Genomic DNA, 21481 nt, shown 5'->3' with positions numbered 1-21481 from the left:
CCCTCCCCTCCCCCACCCCCGAAGACCGGTCTTGAATTACCTGTAACCGTTTCTCCACAGTCATCTAATCAAGGCGAGCTCAGCACCGTCCTGCTCAGGTCTTTCCCCCAGCTGCTCCTCCTTGCGTCCTCCATCTTCCCCTGACCCTCCTCGGTCAGCTTTGTTCTGCTCATGGGTATTTTCTGGGCCCGCCCCACCCCCAAGCCGTGCACCTGACCTTCACCTCCACCTCCAGCCTGTGGACAGGCACCTAAGCCACCTCGGTCCTGGGCCTCCTCTCCCGTACACTGCCAAGCGTCCCCACCCTCCTCTTCTCCCTCCTTCTCCTTGGATCGCAATTTGTGACCCAGATTCATTCCACCCCACTGTCTCGTCTGTCATTTCTGACCTTTCTCAGGTTTTGAGATAAGTAACCTGTGTCTTTATAAATATTTTAATCAACTATATATGGATTTATCTTTCTTTTCACCTAAGTTCGCTTGAGCATGAACTTGGATGGCTCTTCATGTTCCCAAGTGGCTCCCTCGTCCTCCCAGCATGTATTATATCATAAATAAATTACGCCATAAATAAATCAGGGGCGAGGAGAGTCAGGATAACATCAGAAATGTTTTTCCAACCAAGATGAGTTCAGTGGGGTCAGGGCTGGGAAGGAGACTCAGAAGCAGTGGAGCTGGGGTCCAGATGCTGACGAGCTCCTGAGACGAGCGCAGCATCTTCCAGCAAAACAAGCCCTGATGGAGATCCCTGAGAAGTTTAGCGGGTGTCTCTGTTCAGGTCCGGCACCTAGGCATGAGGGAGGGCTCCCCGCTCCCTCAGCTAGAGCACGATCCCGAGCGAGACCGCCGAAGTCTCCCAGCTACACCCGCCCCCCAGCATGGGATGCACAGAAGGACCAAAGGAAAGGGGAGCCACGTGCTGGGCACCACAACCGGGGAGGGGGCCGGGAGGAGCCTCGCCGTCGGCAGGGTCCGAGGGCAACACTCTGGACCAGGGGGCGGGTCCCAGCTCATTGGAGGCCAAAGACAACCATGGAACAGACACAACCAGCTCTTGCTCTCCACCCTGTCACGGACATAACAAAACCTTATATAAGCCTCCCATAATCCCAATTTAATCCTGAGAGAAGGAAAGGGAAAGAGAGAAGTGGGAGGGTCCTGAGCTGACGGAGGGTTTACCCCAAAGCAACAGAGTTTAAACCGGAAGTGACCCAGTTACTCAAATTGGCAAGAGCCAGGCTCCACCACCGGGAGGAAGCGGGGCTGAAGAGCTGAGCTGGCTTCATGACGGTCTGTGGAATTCCTCTCCTCTGTACAAATGATGTGCCCAGCAAACAGCCTGCAGAAACGGACGACTTGTGAATTAGGCCCTCTGGGATGGCGAGGGCTTTGGAGGTGACCTAGGTGGAGCCTGTCACTTCAGTGACAAGGACGCAGGACTTAAGGAGGAGCAGGGATGTGGCCAGCAGGTGGGGACCCAACACTGGCGCCTGCTTCCCCGCCTCCCCGGCCAGGCTTTCCATCACCTGCCACTGCTGCCCGGCTCTGTCCTCCTCTGAAAGCAGGAGACGTCACACTGAGGGTTACAAGGACAGGCAAACTGAGTTAACATGACAGCATTGGTTTAAATGAAAGGACTCAGTAATTCCCAATATCCCACTGCCTGTATGTACATTAAGAATGTGAAATTGATGTGGGAGCAGGGGTGGGCAGAGTGGGAAAAAGATTTTTTTTTTTTTTTTTTTTTTGCGGTACGCGGGCCTCTCACTGCTGTGGCCTCTCCCGTTGCGGAGCACAGGCTCCGGGCGCGCAGGCTCAGCAGCCATGGCTCACGGGCCCAGCCGCTCCGCGGCATGTGGGATCTTCCCGGACCAGGGCACGAACCCGTGTCCCCTGCATCGGCAGGCGGACTCCCAACCACCGCGCCACCAGGGAAGCCCGGGAAGAAGCTTTTTAACATCAAAATCTAGGTGGGGCAGAGGACTTGGGGGAGTGGGCAGGTAGAGGTAGCTCTCTGCCAGGCCCCAGGTCGGGTGACTCGGGGTAAGAGATCGGGCACCTGGAGCGCCCATCCTGCCGGGTGTGAAGAGGGAGGGCCCAGGCTGGGCATCCCTGCAGCTAGAGGGTTAAACTTCAATCACTCCTCACTTGAAGAACATTTACTGTACCTTTTATAGGAAGGGTGTTTCCCCCCGCCCCAAATTATACCCATTCTCACAATTACCTAACACTTTTTCACAATTATGGAGAAGAAGCAAACCCAGCTTATTCTTACCTTTTTCTGAGTACAGTCCTGTCCCAAATCCCCCTTCACTTCTAAGCCGAGGGTAGAATCTCTTAGTGATGAATTAGGGAGTCACAGATCATCATTCTGCGTGATTAAGGATTCATCTTCCCCATGTGAATGCTTCATTTCCCCCATGGAAGAACTATGTGTAGCACAGAAGCAGAGAAATGTAGTTAAAAGCTTATTATGAGTCATCTAATAAGCTTATTATGAGTACCTTTATTCCAAGTGATAAGTGAAAGCGAATACCTCTTTGGGTCTAGATGAGCACGCCTGATGTTTAAGACGCACTTGTTGAATGAAGTGTCTCAGCAATTATAGCTAAATGCCTCCTTCCATTTTGTTGGCTGGAATAAGCTGAAGCTAATTATGTTAATCACACGTGTCATTTATATCCAGAGTATTGCTGGTCTTACATTAGAAGGTAACAATTTTCAAGTTTGTGAAGCAAGTTTACCCTGTCAAATTGTTTCTTGCTGGCTTTTTTTTTTTTTTTTGCGGTATGCGGGCCTCTCACTGCTGTGGCCTCTCCCGTTGCGGAGCACAGGCTCCGGACGCGCAGGCTCAGGGGCCGTGGCTCACGGGCGCAGCCGCTCCGCGGCATGTGGGATCTTCCCGGACTGGGGCACGAACCCGCGTCCCCTCCGTCGGCAGGCGGACTCTCAACCACTGTGCCACCAGGGAAGCCCTCTTGCTGGCTTTTAGGGGTGGGGAGAGAGAAGGGAAGGTGATAGAGAGACCCCTGGGGTCTTTGGCTCTGGGTTGATCATATGTTTGTGCTTATGTGCAAATAAACAGCCACAAATGAATCTTGAGTCACTGGGCCCAGGGAGCTAGGAAGGGGCGTGTGCTCGGTGTTGCCGTGGACTCAAGCATGAGTCTGGGAGTCAAGTTGGAGGCCTGTAGGACTTTCTGCTTACAAACCCCCAGGTGATGTGACATTTACACAAGTGAGGGTACCCGGCACCACTTCCTTGCACTGAATGTTAAAGAACAGCTAAGTTCTCTCAGGTTATTTTGTGCAAGGGAGTCAAAGGTGACAGTACTAATCATGACCACGTGACTAAGTACCGTAGGAGGAAGGCATGGTGGGCCCTGCTGCTTGTGAGCCACCCCCGCAAATCCATATGTTGAAGCCTAATCCCCAAGGTGATGGTATTAGGAGGTGGGGCCTTTGGGAGGTGGTTAGGTCATGAGGGTGGAGCCCTTGTAAATGGGATTCGTGCCTTTATAAAAGAGACCCCGGAGAGCTCCCTTGCCTTCCACCATGTGAGGACACAGCAAGAAGGCACCAGCTATGAACCACAAAGCGGCCTCTCACCTGACACTGAATCTCCTGGTGCCTTGATCTTGGACTTCTCAGCCTCCAGAACTGGGAGAAATAAACGTCTGTTGTTTATAACCCACCTAGCTGATGGTAGTTGCTATGGCAGCGCAAATGGGTAAGACAACCCCATTTGTGTGTGGTGGGTAGAAATGGAAGTGGGCAGCTGAACCCGTCAGTACATATCCTTGCTTTGTTTTATTTGTAACACTAACATAATATTCACTGTGTGCTGGGCATTTTCCCTAAATGCCTGACTCAGGCTCACGTTCATTCACGACAACCCTGAGCCTGGTCGCTCCCCCAGGGAGGTGGAGCTGGGCTGGGGACACTTCACGGCTGGTGGCAGTCTGTGCCCCCTGCCCCGCACTGTTCTGACCTTCCCTGAGGGTCAGCAGTGCCGGGTCACAGCATGCTCCTCTCCCTCTGGCCCTAATCACCTCGGTAACCACCTAATTATTTGTTCACTCCTTCAGCCCCGTGTACCCGCAATGGCAGAGTCTAGACCTGTGACACTCACCAGTGTCTCCAGGACCCAACTCAATACCTGGCACATCGCATAGGCCCTCGAAAACGAATGGCTAGATTCAAGCATCGGTTCTATTCATCTGTAATATATGTAGAACTGAGCTGACAACAAGAACAGTCTTAGAATTAATCTTGTTTGGTTGAAATTGACACATTCCAAGTATATGAGACATTTCCAAAGTCTGAAATCGTCTAAAAACTATGGTTTTACAAAATAGCAATTTGAGATATCATCTATTTAAAGTGTACTCTTTTCTAGGCAGTTATGTTAAGCATGTGACATGCATTTTCTCATTTAATTTTTATCACAACTCTATAAAGTAGATACTACTTTGTCTACTTCTTTTCTTTCTTTCTTTCTTCTTGCAATTTCAGATGCACTTGCACAACATTGGTTAATTGTAACGGGTTAATTGGTTAAGGACCACTGTCGTTCCAGGCATGGCCCTCTCCTGCTCGTCTTTTATTCATTTATTCATATTTTAATTAAAAAAATGAACTTGCCAATGAACTTGCCGCCCAACCCAAGAACCAGAAGGTGAACAGTAACTCACATCCATCTCTGTGCTCCTCCCAACCCATTCTCTTGTTCACCCCCCCACACAACCACTATCCAGAATTTTGCATTTCCTTGTTTTTTTCTACTGTATACCCAAATACCTGATTGCTTAGTGTTAGTTAGATTTGGACTTGATGAAAAGGGTGGCAGGCTTTTGTTCACTGAGCATCACATTCCTTAGGTTCGTCCATGCTTTTCACAAGGGGCTGGAGTTCATTCATTTTCTCAGCTGTGTAATTTTTCCATACATTCTTCTGTTGATGGGCATTTCTGTTGCTTTCTATTCTTTGTTATTATGAAGGGCTGTTTCTCTTAGGTATAATGTCGATTCTACAGAGGAAGAAATGGAGGCACAGAGAAGTTAAATAACTTACCCAAGATCTCCCAGCCAATAAGTGGCTGAACCGGGATTTGAACCTAGGTCTCTCTAGCTCTGAAGCATGTCATCTTTCACCACTTTGTTCTACAGCCTCTATCAGCCTTCCCATAAGAAAAAGATAACAGGAAGTAAAGAACACATTTTCCTTCCTCATTTTACCGGTAGAAAGTGACCCCACCCTCGCTTTGTCTACAGGAGAAGAAAAACTTGTACGCTGAGTTAATTAGCCTTTCAAATAAAATCACTAACTCTCTTGAATGAAGCAGCTATCCACTCCTCCCCATTTCAAAAAGTGACATTGTTGGGTACAGTATTTATCTCAGAGACTACGTGTCCAAATAGTTTGGCTTTACACCTACAATCTGTTTAGCTCCTGGTTTGGAACCTAAATTCCCTTTACAATAGAATCAATTGCATGTGCCTGTGTGTATTTCTTTTTGTTTTTAATCAAAAGTTTTAAAGTAGAAAATGACGGGAAAATAGAATGTTCGTTTCTACAGCCTGCTATAATGTTCCTAGAAGCAAGATAACTAAATTCAACTCTTTGGGTTAAAAATAGGTTTTACATGGAAAAGAGCTCAGTAAAATAAAAGAAGCTCTGATCATATAAACTGTAGATCACAATTTTAAAACAGAAATGATTTTACTTACTTGTGAGGAAACTTTCCAAAGAAAATGCTTAGTTATTTGGAATTTAGAAAAAATAGGAATGAATGCAATATGTGTTTGTGTTTATACAGTTTGCTCTTTGAAAAAACAGACATTGCTGTACTTTGGGCACTAAACTGTGTAAACCTTGAATTTGTGTAGATGTTTGATGTGGACCAGATTGAGGTCTGGTTTCTACAAGGTCACATTCTGGCTCCAGAAACCTCACTGACCTGGTGCTGCCCTAAAACAGACCATCCTGTGGGCAACCCATTTCTTTTGTTTTTTAACCCATTTCTTTAAGAGATATTTCTCACTTCTATTTCCAACCTTTCTGTGTATGTGGATTTGAGGCACACAGATGTATTTACTGTTGCTTAAACATATAAAACAGAAAAGTTTATACTCATATAACAACTTTACAGAAAGTTTAGAAAATAGAAGGAAAAAAAATCCGACATACTCTCACCATCTTCATTTAAACTCCTGTCATTGTTGTGCTTTTCCTTTTCATCCTGGCCTGTGTGTATATACATCCTCTATAGGGCCAAACAGGGATGTGTCTAGATTTCCCTATGCTGCCTGTCTTTGCCTGGGTTTTCCCAGCAGCCGACCCTGAGACGAGGTATTCATGCAAGGGTAGTCTATTTGGGAAGTGCAGGCAACACCACGGGGGGCATGGGTATCAACACAGGGAAGGGAGAGCAGCTGACAAAGAGCACCCTTATCAAGTGATAGAAGCTTAACCCCATAGGAAATTTGGGGACACAGTGCAAAACACGCAGCTCAAAGGGGTACTGAAGCTGGGGAACTTATACATCGACTCCCCACGGCCATTGCTTAAGGACTGCTCGGGGGTGGAGAAGGGGAGCCAATTCCTAATTAGCTAATTCCTAATTTCTGTGTGTGTGTCCATAATTGAGGGTGCTTGGGAACGACACCCCCCCTCCCCCCATCCAGAGGTGCTCAGTCTGGCGGCTGGAACTTGGTTAGAACAACTGAGAGCGCTTGGTGGCACGGGTGGACCCAGAGTGTTTGCTCTACTGATTTGTTCACTTTACACTCATTACGATACCTACCTACATGTCCTTGTTGTTACACAGTCTTTACCCTAATGAGATTAATTTCTGCACAATATTTCATAATGGAATCATAATCTAACTATCCCTCTAATATTGGATATTTACATTGCTTCAAAATGGAACAAGTGGGTTGGCAACAAATAGCTAACTCATTTCTGTCCAAGCTCTAAAGGCTGGAGCTGTATGCCAGGGGATGGAAACATGTGTTCTTAAAGATATTGGAAGTTCTCTAGTCAAACAAGCCAAGCAGAACACCTCAGATGAAGACAGCCAAGAGAATCAGGACCAGGTAGCCCAGCAACATGTGCTCTGAATTGGATGTACTGTTATTTAGAGTGACACTTGAATTGTTGGTGTGTGTTCACGTGATAGCTGTACTTTGTGCTTCAAAATGTCTAAAGGTCTACAAATTTTGTATATCAACACTTTGTACCCGGGCCATGATAGTTAGGAAGCACAAAGCTATCAAATCATTTGGTACCAGAAAGTAACATTGAAACAAGAGACCTAGATTCGGCTGTGGTTGGCTGCCATCTTGGGACGGCCACGTGCATCTCTGTGTTTCACCTGGAAATCAAGGTGTGCAGCAGACACAGTCTGCAGCTTCTCCTACAGCCATATCACCCTCCCCCTTCTTCCTTGCTAACACTACTCTGATTTTATGTAAATGCCAGGTGGAGAGTCCCTCTTCTCAGGGAAATCAGTCCTGACACAACCCCAGGGGAAAGTCATATTTGGTTTGAGTCACTTGCAGTAATTCCTTTCTCCTTAGCCACAGACTCACTTTCCCAGCTTCCTCTGAGGTTCGGAAAGGCCAAGTTAAAATAATAATTCATACATGATACAACATTTTCCACGTGCCTTTAGGTACTTTGTGTATATTTAAACTCATTTACTTCTCAAAACAACCCTAGGGGCTAAGCATAGTATTACCATCCTATTTTACCAAGGAGGAAACTGTGCAACAGAGAAGCTAAGTAAATTTCCTAGGGTCACATGGCTAGCAAGGGTTGGAGCAAAGACTCTCACTCAGGCGTGTTTCCAAGATCAATGCTCCTTTGTCATATGGGGAATACCCAGGCTTGTCTTTATGTAACCAGGAGTCCATCCAAGTATATGACTGAAGGAGCAAAGGCTGTCCTGTGGAGACATTGGCTTTCCTGTACCGCCTGCCTCATTACCAGTGATTCCCACAGGAGTTACCTCCTGGCTTTGAATGATCAAAATTCAGAGTTTCTCTTAAAGGCCTCACAATTAATCATAAACATTAGTCAGAATCACCTTACTGAAAGGTAGCAGGTAAGAATGTTTAAATCCCTCTTTTTCCTACCCTTTTGAGGTTAGGTTGTGTAGATTAGACTGCTTGCAGAATTGCTTTCCCTCCAGTTCCTCCCTGTATCTCACACGAGTGCGTGCGTGCGCGCTCACACACACACGCATGCACGCACGGCACCCATATTGGTGGTACTTCAGGACAGGCTCTCCTTCTCTTCCTGCTCTTTCAACTTCCTGTTCAGAGAAACTTTTCCTCACACCTCATCCCAACCTGCTCTCAGCTTTTTAGGTCACTGACTTGTATTTTTTCTTTAGTTTTTCTGTTGACTCTCACTTGTTGGCCCAAGGCACACCACATAATCTTTCAGGAGAGAAGGATGGGCTCTTTTCACAGAGTCCTTATGTACTGTCTTAGCGACTGGCCAACACTGCTCCCAACTCCACAGGGCCTTTAGGTCCCACCTACCTTGACCCCAACCTCCAAAGTAGCAACTTGAGCTGGACCATCAAAGACTCAGGCAGTAACTTTCTAATTGTCAGTTGTCAGTGACATTGGGCCCTCCAGCAAGCACCACACATCCTTCATCTAGGTCCAGGTTAATAGAAATACGGTCCTGGGAAAAAAAATGTTTTGAGGTTTTACTTGAAGAACCATTCTGAGTTCTCTTTGAGAAATCACATAGAATGATAGAGTGGCCAGAACATTGGTTATAGGAAAACATTGTCTCAGTGGTCAAATGGGAGAAGGCTATATCACAGAAACTCTAACCCTCTAGCTTAATCCACCCTGGATATGACCTAGAGCATTCTGAGAAGTCCAGGGAGAAGCCCCGAGAATCATCACGAATTCACGAAGAACGAATCAGGCCAGGCTGACCTTGCCTTCCCTTTTGAGAGGGCTGGTAAATGAGAAAAGCAAATCTTAACCTCAGCTCTCAATACAATCAGTGCAAGGAGGGTGGAGTTATACCTTGCCCTCCAGGGATTAGACATATATTCAGTCTATATCACTCTGTTTCTGGCTCTTAAAAGAGGAAGCTTTAAACCAGGCAGTTGTTCCTCTTAAATACTCAGAGGGCTGTTGTGTAGTAAAGGATTAGACATCAGAGGGCAGTACCAGGATGAGTGTGCACAAAACACAGGGAGGCTGTTCTGCACTCCGTATAGGGAAAAATTTTCTCACGCTTAGAATGGGGTTTCTTAAACCTGACTCCTGTACAGACTCCCTCATAGAGAAAAATTATTCTTGAAAATCCCCAGGGTTTACAAATATTTTTTCTATAACTTTTTTTTCATTGAAGTATAGTTGATTTACAATATTATATTAGTTTCAGGTATACAACACAGTGATTCAATATTTTTATAGATTATACTCCATTTAAAGTTATTACAAAACAATGGCTATATTTCTCGGTGCTGTACCATGTAACCCTCGTTGCGTATCTATCTTATACAGAGTAGTTTGTATCTCTCAATTCCCTGCCCCTATCTTGCCTGCCACACCCTCCCCACTGGTAACCACTAGTTCGTTCTCTAGATCTGTGAGTCTGTTTCTGTTTTGTTATATACATTCGTTTGTTTTATTTTTTAGATTCCACATATAAGTGATAACATAGAGCATTTTTCTTTGTCTGACTTACTTCACTAAACATAATACTCTCTAGGTCCATCCACATTGTTGCAAATGGCAGAATTTCATTCTTTTTTTTTTTTTTAAAGACTGAGTAACACTCCATTGTATATACGTACATACCACATCTTCATTTGTCTGTTGAGGGACACGTAGGTGGCTTCCATATCTTGGCTATTGTAACTAATGCTACTGTGAACAATGGGGTGCACATATCTTTTCAGATTAGTGTTTTCATCTTCTTCAAACATATACCCAGGAGTGAAATCGCTGGATCATATAGTAGTTCTGTTTTTAGTTTTTTGAGGACCCTCCACACTATTTTCCATAGTGGCTGCTCCAATTTACATTCCCACCACAAAGTACAAGTGTTTCCTTTTCTGCACATGGCTGCCAACGTTTTTTATTTGTGTTTTTTTGATGATGGCCATTCTGACAGGTGTGAGGTGGTACCTCGTGGTGGTTTTGATTTGCATTTCTTTGATGATTAGCGATATTGAGCATCTTTTCATGTGGTTGTTGGCCATCTGTATGTCTTCTTTGGAAAAATGTTTATACAGTTCTTCTGTATAAATGTTTGGAAACTTTGGAAAAATGTTTATACAGTTCTTTTAATCGGGTTGTTTTTTTTTTCGATATTGAGTTGTATGTATGAGCTGCAGAAAATGCCTGCAAGGTCACCTTTCAATCATATATTTTGGATATTAACCTTTTATTAGTCATATCATTTGCAACTATTTTCTCTATAGCATTTCTTAATTATGGGGCGTACAACTAGGTATAAGTCCTTATGCCTACGGTTATACAAATCTGGAAATTAAGTTAACAAACCACATTTACAAATGTATAAATGAAAAGCAAACAAACTACAATATCAACAATATTGAAATAGCCTTATTTTAATGTGAGAGATGATATCATTTGCCAAAACAAAATCAACCTTCAGGACACGAATACGGTACCAATGATGGCTTTTGTCTTGGGGAGGTGTAGACCACTGCATAATTTGTGATAACTCAAACCAAACACATTTCTTTTTCTGAACCACAGACAAACCTTCATTTATGAGGCATACTATGATGTCACTTTCCTTCACTAAAATTAACATCATTTGTTGCCTGTCAGTCCAACTCTGTTCTTTACTTATTCGTCCCAAACAATTAAAGTAGAACTAGTCCCATAACACATAAACAAAAGTATGATTGAAAATATCTCTGGTGGTCCTCAGATAAAAAGTGGTCATTGCATTTGTCAAAACCCCTACGGGTAAGGGAGGGATGGATTAGGAGTTTGGGATTAGCAGATGCAAACTATTATACAGAGAATGGATAAGCAACAAGGTCTTACTGTACAGCACAGGGAACTATATTCAATATCCTATGATAAGCCATAATGGAAAAGAATATGAAAAAGAATGTATATGTATAACTGAATCACTTTACTGTAGAGCGGAAGTTAACACAACATTGTAAATCAACTATACTTCAATAAAATAAAATTTAAAAAGTAAAATCCCTAGAATGTACAACACAAAAAATGAACCCTAGCAGTAAAGTATGGACTTTAATTAATAATAATGTATTGATATTGGCTCATCAACTGTAACAAACATGCTACACTGATATAAGATATTAATCATAGGGAAATTGGAGGTGGAGGGGTTAGGGGGTATGAGGTATGTCTAAACTTTTCACTCAATTTCTCTGTAAACCTAAAGGAGCTCATAAACAGAAAGTTTACTAATGAGGAAAAAGTGGTCACGGTGGCATGTTTACATATTAATTCTCTTTCAATTGTTGTCCAAATAAAACAACAAAAATTTGCAGATCTTGTTTAGAACACTTAGACCTCCAAAAATATGTCTGTGCGTTCTAGGTTCCTCACCATGGTTCAAAAAGTGCTGAAATCGGGGGGTTAGGAATGGAATGGGGTATTCTGAAAAGTTGCTAGAGCTCTTTCTTCAAAGTGTTCCAGAAAATGCCTGCAAGGTCACCTTTCAAAGACGTTCTTCTGGGGATATTTGCTTTGGGAGAGAGGTCGGAACACATGATCTCTAATTCCAAGATTATATAATTCCAGTTTTTATGAAGATTTAACCCCGAATTAATTTGCTTTTAGCTCTGCTTTTCACAGACTTCAGTGACCCAATGCCAGAGCTATAATATGCTTGAACCTGCAGCTTTCTAAGTCTTTCTCCTAATTCCCACAACCCTGTCGAAATAGCAGCAATTTCATTTAGGCCATCCAGTTGTCAACTTTTGGTCCTGGGAAAGAAAAACTAATAAACCCCACTTCATTCCAGCAAACCCAGATCACATTCCTTTCCGATGGCCTACCGCATTCCACTCCGAGCTAAGTACCATAGTTCTAGCTCTGCTTGACAACTTCGAGCAATTCATTTCCTAACTGTTCTCTTAGAGAAACCCTAGAAAACCTTTTTATTTCATGATTCCCTATGGAAAATATTTCCTTCCATGAATCTGAGGCTAGGATAGATCTGTAAAGACTCCTGTAATTCTAAACTTTTTTTAAAAAATCCACTTTTTATACTTTATTGAATTCACATGTGTACATCTTTGTTTAGTTTTAGCAAACAGCATTGGCATATTAGAAGTTGTAACATCATGGGCGCTGAGTAAGTAAAAACCCTTCTGCAAAGTGTTCATCGGGTCTGAATATTTAATTTCACTTGGGGTAGAATAGTTTTCCATTTGAAAGTAAGGAAGCTGGACCCTAGTCATAAAAGTGGGTGTCTAAGGGAGGAGTAGACACCCAGGTTTTCTGGTTCCCATCTGTCTCTCTCTCCCCTGCCCCATTACATCAGAGTTCTCACACTTCTGATTTGGGACTGCCAGAGAGGATGGCTGGCTGAGAGGCACGGCTTTTCATCGCCACCTACCGTCTACTCCAAGAACTGCATTAATATTTCAGACATCCCAGTCCCAAATCCATGAGTGGAGACAACTCTCCCAACCGCAGAAAGAAGAAATGTATTGGAATAGAAAGAAAGAATAAAATGCAAGAGCAAGTGAACAAAGATTCTGGGGAATCTGAAAAATGAGGCACCAAGGAAAACCTGTCTCTATCTCTATTTTGATACTTCCAAAAGGGAACCCTTATTTATAAAAGGTTACAATCAAACTCGAATAGGTTGGAATAAGGTGATGTTTCCAGTGCAATAAGATCTAGTAATTATTCTCACATTGACTTAAAAGCAGTTATTTGATAACATATTTATTGAGCGATGTAAACACCCCTGTTTTTATAATTGCTATCCCTGTGTGTTCCTTGTCCGAAAGCTATTACAAGGTTAGCATCAAGATATTTTTGAACACAGTAACAATCTAAAAAAAGACAAAACATGCCTCCCTGATGTGTTGAGATTCTTCTTTTTTCACTTCAGTGGTCATTTTTTTTTTCAAACTTTCACCAGTTTCAGGAAAGGGTGGGTTAGAGTCAGGGGCTTCCTGAAACTTTTCAGAACAAGAATTCTAATTCAGTGTGTTTAGAGGGGCCCCCTGAGAACCGTGTTTTGGAACATACCAACCCCATGTGGTATTATCTTTGCCAATTTTGCAGTTTCGTGTGAGATTTATTTTTAATCTTTAACAAAGCATGCCCGTGTTTATCTTAAGTTATGAAAAAGTGTAATCGTTTAAAACAAAACTTTTAAAAATAATTAAATATACAATGAATGCTGAAACATAAAAGTCAGACAGAATGTTACCTTAACAAGAAAGAGCTTCCTAAAGATCAAAGGATTGTTGTTTGTTCTATTTGCTAAAGACAAGTAACAAGTACTTTCACTTTAAGGGATTCGGTGGCTATTTGAAGGAGGCTAGGAGAAGTCTCCATTGCCCGACCCCAACAAGATAAACGCTTCCCACCCCTCACATTCACAGAGCTGGAAAATTTACTTATTGACGCTAAAAATATATACTTCGTGTTTAGAATGGAATGCTGAGATTTGATTGAAGGCAGTACATGAATCAAGCCAATGGCATTTTGGGGGCACGTCTTTCAATCTTATTTAAAATTATGGGGGAGAGACAATACTTTGGGCTTTCCTTTATTTTGTGTATGGGCAATATGTAATCAGTGCAGCACTGAGTAGGAATTAATTGAATGGGCTTCTGTACCCATCATGGAATGCAGCTGCTTCCAAGTTCAATGCACCTCTCCTGTTGTGTTGATTCGATGCTACCTTTAATAAAGAAGGGAAGAAATGGGCTTTTAGAGCATGAAAGCCCCTTTTTCCTAAGTACCTACGGATCTGGGTTTTCTTTAAGTCAGTAATACTAGTTAAGTCACTTATGGACCGACATGTCAGAATAGGATAAGATGGAAATACACTCTCAGTTCACTTGGGGGTGGCCGGTAAGAGATGAGTGTGTATAATGGTGGTCCCTACTTTTATGAGGCCATTGTCATCAGCCGAAGCAACTTTAGATGGTGCAACATCAGGCTGTTTCCAATCTGCAGCTCTCAGGTGAGCCCTACCAAATGCTGCAAAAATACTCAAAGAGAAACGACGGTTCTTCTCATTTATCTCCTGTGTGTCCTCTCCAAAGAGCTTCAAAATATGCTCGCTATTTTTTATGAAAGCTTTCAACTAATATTTATTTTGCATGTGGCTAGATGGTGACTTCTGTTTTTTTATGGCATTGTGGCTGAATTTTCTACCCAGGAAGTAGAGCAAAATGCTAAGAACTTGAGCTCTAGAGCCTGACAAACTGATTCTGTCATCGGCTTAGGAGATCTGGGCAATGAAGTTTTCTAAGCCGTAATTTGCTCATTTGCAAAATGGCAAATGTTAACAGGAATGAACTTGAAAGGTTTGAACATAGGTCGGGGGCTCAGCACAGGGCCTGGCATTCTGTGGTAACTGTTGTTATAATCACTTGTAAGTGATTTAGGGGTCGTGTCCAAGACCCTAAATCACTTACAAGAAGCCTAAAAGATGTTAGAAGTAGTTGAGGGAAATCCCACACCACCTCTCTTTTTACCTCGGTTCCTTTCTGCTATAGTCTCACTGAACGATCTGGAAGTTCTTAGTAGAGTGCTCCTCAGGGGGCAGTCCACAGCCTCATGCTGCGAGGGGTCAAAGGAAGAAGGTCCTGCAGGGAAGAGAGTGACCCCGACAAATGCAGACATGACAGAACATTCATACTGAAGAGGGTTTTGCTGGTCCAATCATTCTTCAGAACCCTACCTGGGACTGAATTTAACTGCAGTGTGTGATAAATATCCCATGACTCTGGGAAATCTTACAGAAAACAAACAAAAAAACCCTCTCATGGTTGGGAGAGCAGTAATGCAAATATTCCGAACACCAGACACTCCCCAAATCATGGTTTAGGAATGCGATGAATCAGCAAATTACTTTGTTTTGCTTAGTTTACTTTAATGGGCGGCATTATGGCAGAATGGTGAAGTCAGGAAGCTCGGTTGTTATTGTTGTTTTAAAAATTACTTCGTGGTATTGTTATTAGTAATTGTGATTGCTGATTGACAGTTTGTAATTATAAACCCATCAGAACAGCTGGAAAGGTAGTTCATATCTATGAGAGATAATGTTTTAAAAGTATTGAAGACAGGGCAGGGGACTAGTTATTTTAAAAGGGAGGAAATAGGATAAATTATTTGGGGTAGACTAATTCTGTTATATCAGGTTTCCAAGAGAGTTGTTTTTGGTTTGCAGAAAGACTTGAGCTTGGATCCTATCTATTAAATATGTTTCATACATAGTTTTCTATTTAGTTTCCAGTTGACTGAATAAGTGATTTTTAAAAACCCTTCCTTTCATCCACAGCATGATTAACCTTAATATTTGGACTAAGTCTACAATGCTTTTCCTCAAGTTGATTTCATAGTTCCTTTGCAATTCTGGATTCGGAAAAGCTTTGGCCTGAGTATGGCTGACTCAGTGAAGGTAGACTGTGCTATGAGATGGCCCTGCTGTATCTTTATTGGAATGCTTTTTATAGTCACATCCTGATCTGCAAATTATTGGTGAGTAGACACTTGTAGCCCCAATTCCATAACTCTACCACAAAAATAGAATTTCAGACTCTGTCAATATGAACATTATCTAGATAAAACTATATCTAGGTCTTCCCTGACAAGTTTTATGATTCAGTGCTTTGTTTCTATATACTAAAGTTAGAAACTCAGAGTGACTCACTTTTCTTTTTTGCATGCATCTAAGTGAACAAGGAAGTGAGACTGCTTCTGGTGTTGCTTTCTTTAAAAGAAAAAAAAAAAGACATGCTCGTTCTCAAGTATCCTTTTTAGGTCAGCAATTTTGAAGTGCAAGACTTATTGGTATCCAAGCGGAAAGGGCTGATGCCCTGATTTATCACGACTCCCTCTGAGTGGAGTTCTTCCATGGCTGGAGAAAGGAAGGCATTTGTTGTACTAATACTGAATCTGCTTCCTGTGTAAAATAACCTTTAACTCTGCGGAGATCCCCCATTTTAATGACCAGGACATAGTGGAAATAGAAGGAAATCCAAATACCCCACTGGCAGCCCTTCTCTTCCCCAGCAGGTCAAGCTGCAACCCTCCTCAGGACAGAAATGGTTGCTTGGGGAGGGTTCGGCTGGGCTGCTGTTTCTTCTATTTTAAGATGTGACCATTTTGATCGTTTAAAGATGTGTATGACACTCTGACCCATTAAGAAGCCTGGGCTCTGTCGATCAGGGATCATGAGGTGGGTGGGCCTGGAGAATCCGGGAGGGAATCTTGTCAACTATAGGAGCAGCTCTCAAACCCCAAGCCAGACTGCAGCTTCATATCTTCATTACAGAAACATGACTCAGTCTATGGTGACTGCCATGACCATCGGAACTTCTCTTTCTGTGTAGAACCTGAAGTGGGATTCCCTACACTGAATGAGGTGAAAACCCGGCAGTGTTCAACTAGAGAAACAAGCTTTTCAAGTATATTTGAATTTTTGCAGTAAAGTAGCCCAGCTCTTTAGATTCTGGGAGAGTATGCCTGCGTGATGGGGAAAGGAGGTTAATACATGCTTTCAGAGCTTCCCTGGAGCGCGGGCACTACGTGTCCTACTGCAGTACACAATCACGTTCTGTCTCAGGAAACCACGCCTGAATAATGCGGTCGGTATTCCCAGAATGCAGTTAGCACTGGATGAACAGGAGAGCTTCCCACAGGTCAATCGATGGCATCTCTGCTTCCAGCTCACTTGCAGATTGCTCCTTCTCAAAAGACATGTCTACTTTCTAAAAGACAGCTGAGCTGATTGGGAGAGAGAAGAAGAGTAAAGGGGACCAGATGTTTTGATCTCTCTTTCATCCTCTATCTCACTCTCTCCTTCCTCCTCATCCCCACTTACACCTGCAACTCCCTCAAGCCAGATCTTCTGATTAATCTGGATTTTCATCTGTTTTGCCTCTTCCTCCCTAAGAATGAATGGTTTGTCTCAATGAGTACAGACCAAACCTGATGAAATAGGAGTCATGTATTTCACACGTCTTAGACTGCATTTCTGGTTCCTAAAACTCCAGCTAGGTCTGACAAGCTATGGTGTAGTAGAAGAAACACTGACTGGTACTTTAGCAGGTTATTTGATATTAGTTTGTCCTTTTTTTTTAATTGATCTGTAGGTCAGCTATAGGTTTTTGATGAAAAATTCTTAAATATAATCAAATTTATCAATATTTTCAGAAATTTTCAAAGACAAAACACAGATTTCTCCACGTACATGATCCAAAGTGATCAGTCGTCATTTGAAAAATGTTACTGAGCACTTACTCTGTTACAATGTTTGTTGCACTTCACAGGAGAAATAAAGGATCATGTTTTAAGATTAATTTTGAATGTAACAGAATACCTGACTAAAGAGTATACATTAAGTAAAAAGGCAATTATTTTCCTACTATAGCATGAAGCCTAGAGATAGGCAATTCAGTGCTCAGTGAGGTTATCAAGGACATGGATCCTTTCTCTTCAATTTCTCCATTCTTGTGTTTGTAACCTCATAATTTGAAGATGATTCTCATAGCTCCAGATCTCATAACTGTGTTCAAAGGAGGTGGTGGCAGTGGGCAGAAGGATAGGCAAGGGTAAATGTGACTTTTTTTGAGTGTCTCCCCTGTTTTAGCATAGAAATATGCCTAACAAATTTCAAGCAGGATATATAAAAAGGCTTTCACACCAAGACACATTGTGGTCAAATGCAGACAAAGGGAAAATCTTAAAAGCAGTTAGAGAGAGAAATACAGACTATTCACAGGGGAATAACAGACTTTGGGCATACTTATCAAAAGCAATATGGATTCCAGAAAGTAGTGAAATAATATCTTCAAAATGCAGAGTGAAAATAACCGACAACCTAACTTTCTATACCCAGCAAAACTATCTTTCAAGAATGAGGGCAGGGCTTCCCTGGTGGCGCAGTGGTTAAGATCCGCCTGCCAGTGCAGGGGACACGGGTTCGAGCCCTGGTCCGGGAAGATCCCACATGCCGCAGAGCAACTAAGCCTGTGTGCCACAGCTACTGAGCCTGCACTCCAGAGCCCGTGAGCCACAACTACTGAAGCCCGTGCGCCTATAGCCCGTGCTCCGCAACAAGAGAAGACACTGCAATGAGAAGCCTGCACACTGCAACGAAGAGCAGCCCCCACTCGACACAACTAGAGAAAGCCTGCATGCAGCAACCAAGACCCAATGCAGCCAAAAATAAACTAAAAAAAAAAAAGACCCAATGCAGCCATAAATAAATAAATAAATTTATTAAAAAAAAAAAGAATGAAGGCAAAATAAAAACCTTTTTTTACAAACTACAAAATGAGAATTTACTATCACTCACCAGAGAAATTTCTATAGGATGTATGTCAGGATGAAGAAAACTCATCCCAGAAAGAAGGTCAGAGATCCAAAATAGCAAAGAAAATGATGAATACATGGGTAAATCTAAACAATCACTGGCTGTGTTAAATAACAGTAATAATAACTTAATTATGGGGTTAAGAAATAATATAGAATCAAAATGCTAGTAAAAAATGGCATATAAGTAGGAAGGAGATAATAGAAATAAGGCATTCAAACATCTGTACTTTGCTCAAGAGGGTAAAACACTAACTTAAGACATTAAATTACACATTTGATTAGTTATACACTTTACTTAATTACACATACACATATATTAAAAAGTCTAGGACATCCCGTAAAATATAAAAAAACCAAAGGTATAAGTGCTAAACAAATAAAGGGAAAAAACAGATTAAGAGAAAACAGATAAGACAAAAATAAAACATGAAACTTAATCCAAAAAAAAATTCAAGGAGATAAAAAAAGAATATAGAAAAAGTAGAACAGAATTCATAAAATATGGTAGAAATGGAATCCAAATATATTAAAATAAGAATAAGGGTAAGTGGACCAAATTTTTTATCAGATTGGATAAAAAGCAAGATCTTGCTACATGTTGTTTATGAGAGAGACATAAAACAAATAAGTTCATAAACGAGTTGAAAGTAAAAAGATAGAAAGACATTTAATAAATACTGACCAAAAGAAAACTTGTGTGAATATATTATCAGATAAGTAAAAAATACCTTAAGGTAAAAAGCAATACTAGAGATAGAGGTTCATTACTTATTGAGGAAGGTCCAATTCATTAGGGAGATGGAAACAATTCTACACTTGCATACTTCTAATAGCATAGCTTCAAAAAATATCTAGCAAAAAATGACAAAACAAGAAAAAGAAACGGACAAATACACCATTACTGAGGTAGAATTTAACAAGTCTTTGTCAGAAGTTGACAAGATAAAAATATCAGTAAGAATATGAATGATTTGACCATCACAAGAAACAAACCAGGTCTAATGAACATATGCAGATGCCTGTACCCAGTAACTAGAGAATACACTTCTGTTCACAGGAACAATTATAAAAACTGACAATATACTAGCACACAGAGAAAATCTCAACGAATGTCAAAGAATCACTATCTCATAGACCACAGTCTCTGACCATTACACAATTAATAACAAAAACAAAAACACTTGGAAATTTAAAAGCACAAATCTAAATTGTTCATGGGACAAAAGAAAAAGCAAAGCGAAATTAGAAAATACTTAGAACCGACAATAATGATTATATAGGAAAGCTTGTGAGATACAGCTCAAGTGGTAGATGGAGGAGGTGAATAGCTTTATAATACTTACATTAATAAAAAAGTTGAAATTACAAAAAGAACCCCCCAAATCTAAATAGAATTGAATAAAGGAAATAATTAAAAATAAGAGCAAAAATTAACAAAACAGAAAACACATTCAATAGAAAGGATCAACAAAGCAAAATGTTGGCTCATTGACAAAATTTTAATAAAACTGACAAACCTTTAGCAAATTAATGAAGAAAGAGAAAAAGCAGGTAAAATTTTAAGAATGGAAAAGGAAGTCAAAAATATAACAGAAATTACCCAGATAAAACATTACAAGCAATTTAGCAATAAATCTTAAAACTTAAGTAAAATGGAGAAATTCCTGGCAACATAAATTTAAAAAACTGACTTAAGAAGAAATTTTAAATCTGAAATTTAAAATATAAGGGCTGATACTTAGCTTATATGCAACTGTATGATCATACAGTTTGCTTAGGGCCAGGGTCATTTCTGATTGATTAGTGTAACCATCCTAATTGGTTAAGTAATTTGATTACCACCTAGCCTATAATCATTCATAAAATTTTATCAGTAGTTAAAATTTTTCCCACAGAGAAAATTTTTCCCACACCAGGGCCAGGCAGTTTTATAGGCAGACGTACCAAGATTCGAGGAATGGATAATTCCAATCTTAAACTCTTTCAGAGAATATAAAAGGAGGAACATCTCCTAACTAATTTTATGAGTCTAGTATAACTTTATACAAAAACAGACAAGAAAAAAGTTACAGTCCAACTTCATTCTTGATTGTGGATGCAAAAATCTTAAACAAAACATTAGCAACTATATATATAAGAAAATAATGATCAGTTGGGTTTATTTCGAGGATGGAAAATTGTTGCACCATTAGAGAATTTATTAATGTAATTTACCATATTAACAGATTAAAAGAGGAGAACAACAAGGTCATTTCAAAAGAGGTTAAAAAAAGCATTCAAAAAAATTTTACAAGGCATTTATAATACAAACAAATGGAAAACTCATAGCTAAAAAGGAATAGAACATCCTTAGCCTACCTAACAAAGGATATCTACAAAAACATCTCCAGCAAATATAATACTCCACAGTAAAAACGTTAAAAGCATTTCCTTTAAAAATAAGGACTAAGACAAGGAGATAAGCTATTACCATTCCTGACAACTTTGTGCTGGAGTTCTAGTCACTGCAGAGCATCAAGAAAAATAACAAAGGGGTATAAGGACTGGAAAGGAAGAAACCAAATTAGCATTATTTACAAGTTAAATGACTGCCTATGTAGAAAACTCAAAGAATCTTATTTCTTATAAGAAATAAGAAAATTTATCAAGGTTGCTAGATATAGGGTCAAAGGCAAAACTTAATTGCATTTCTTTGCATTTCTATATACCAGCAAAATAGCTGCAAATTTTAACTTTAAAAGGATACCATTGGGCTTCCCTGGTGGCGCAGTGGTTGAGAGTCCGCCTGCCGATGCAGGGGACATGGGTTCGTGCCCCGGTCCGGGAAGATCCCACATGCCGCGAAGCAGCTAGGCCCATGAGCCATGGCCGCTGAGCCTGCGCGTCCGGAGCCTGTGCTGCACAACGGGAGAGGCCA

The 21481-nt window shown here is 41.3% G+C and overlaps 1 long non-coding RNA gene across 1 annotated transcript in view; it reads right to left on the bottom strand.

Moving 5' to 3' along the window:
• LOC117197465 (uncharacterized) overlaps positions 1-21481 on the bottom strand; it is a 44927-nt gene that overhangs the window by 10118 nt on the left and 13328 nt on the right. Inside the window, exons 3-8 of the long non-coding RNA XR_007473104.1 lie at positions 18545-21317; positions 14718-14828; positions 8548-8695; positions 4799-5027; positions 2275-2428; positions 41-1575 (exon numbers count right to left, since the gene is read on the bottom strand). This is a non-coding gene — a long non-coding RNA (uncharacterized LOC117197465). The remainder of the gene's footprint in view (positions 1-40; positions 1576-2274; positions 2429-4798; positions 5028-8547; positions 8696-14717; positions 14829-18544; positions 21318-21481) is intronic.

This window comes from Orcinus orca, chromosome 18 (genome assembly GCF_937001465.1).
Source record: "Orcinus orca chromosome 18, mOrcOrc1.1, whole genome shotgun sequence".
NCBI lineage: Eukaryota > Metazoa > Chordata > Mammalia > Artiodactyla > Delphinidae > Orcinus > Orcinus orca.
This window is presented reverse-complemented; position numbering and strand designations above follow the sequence as displayed.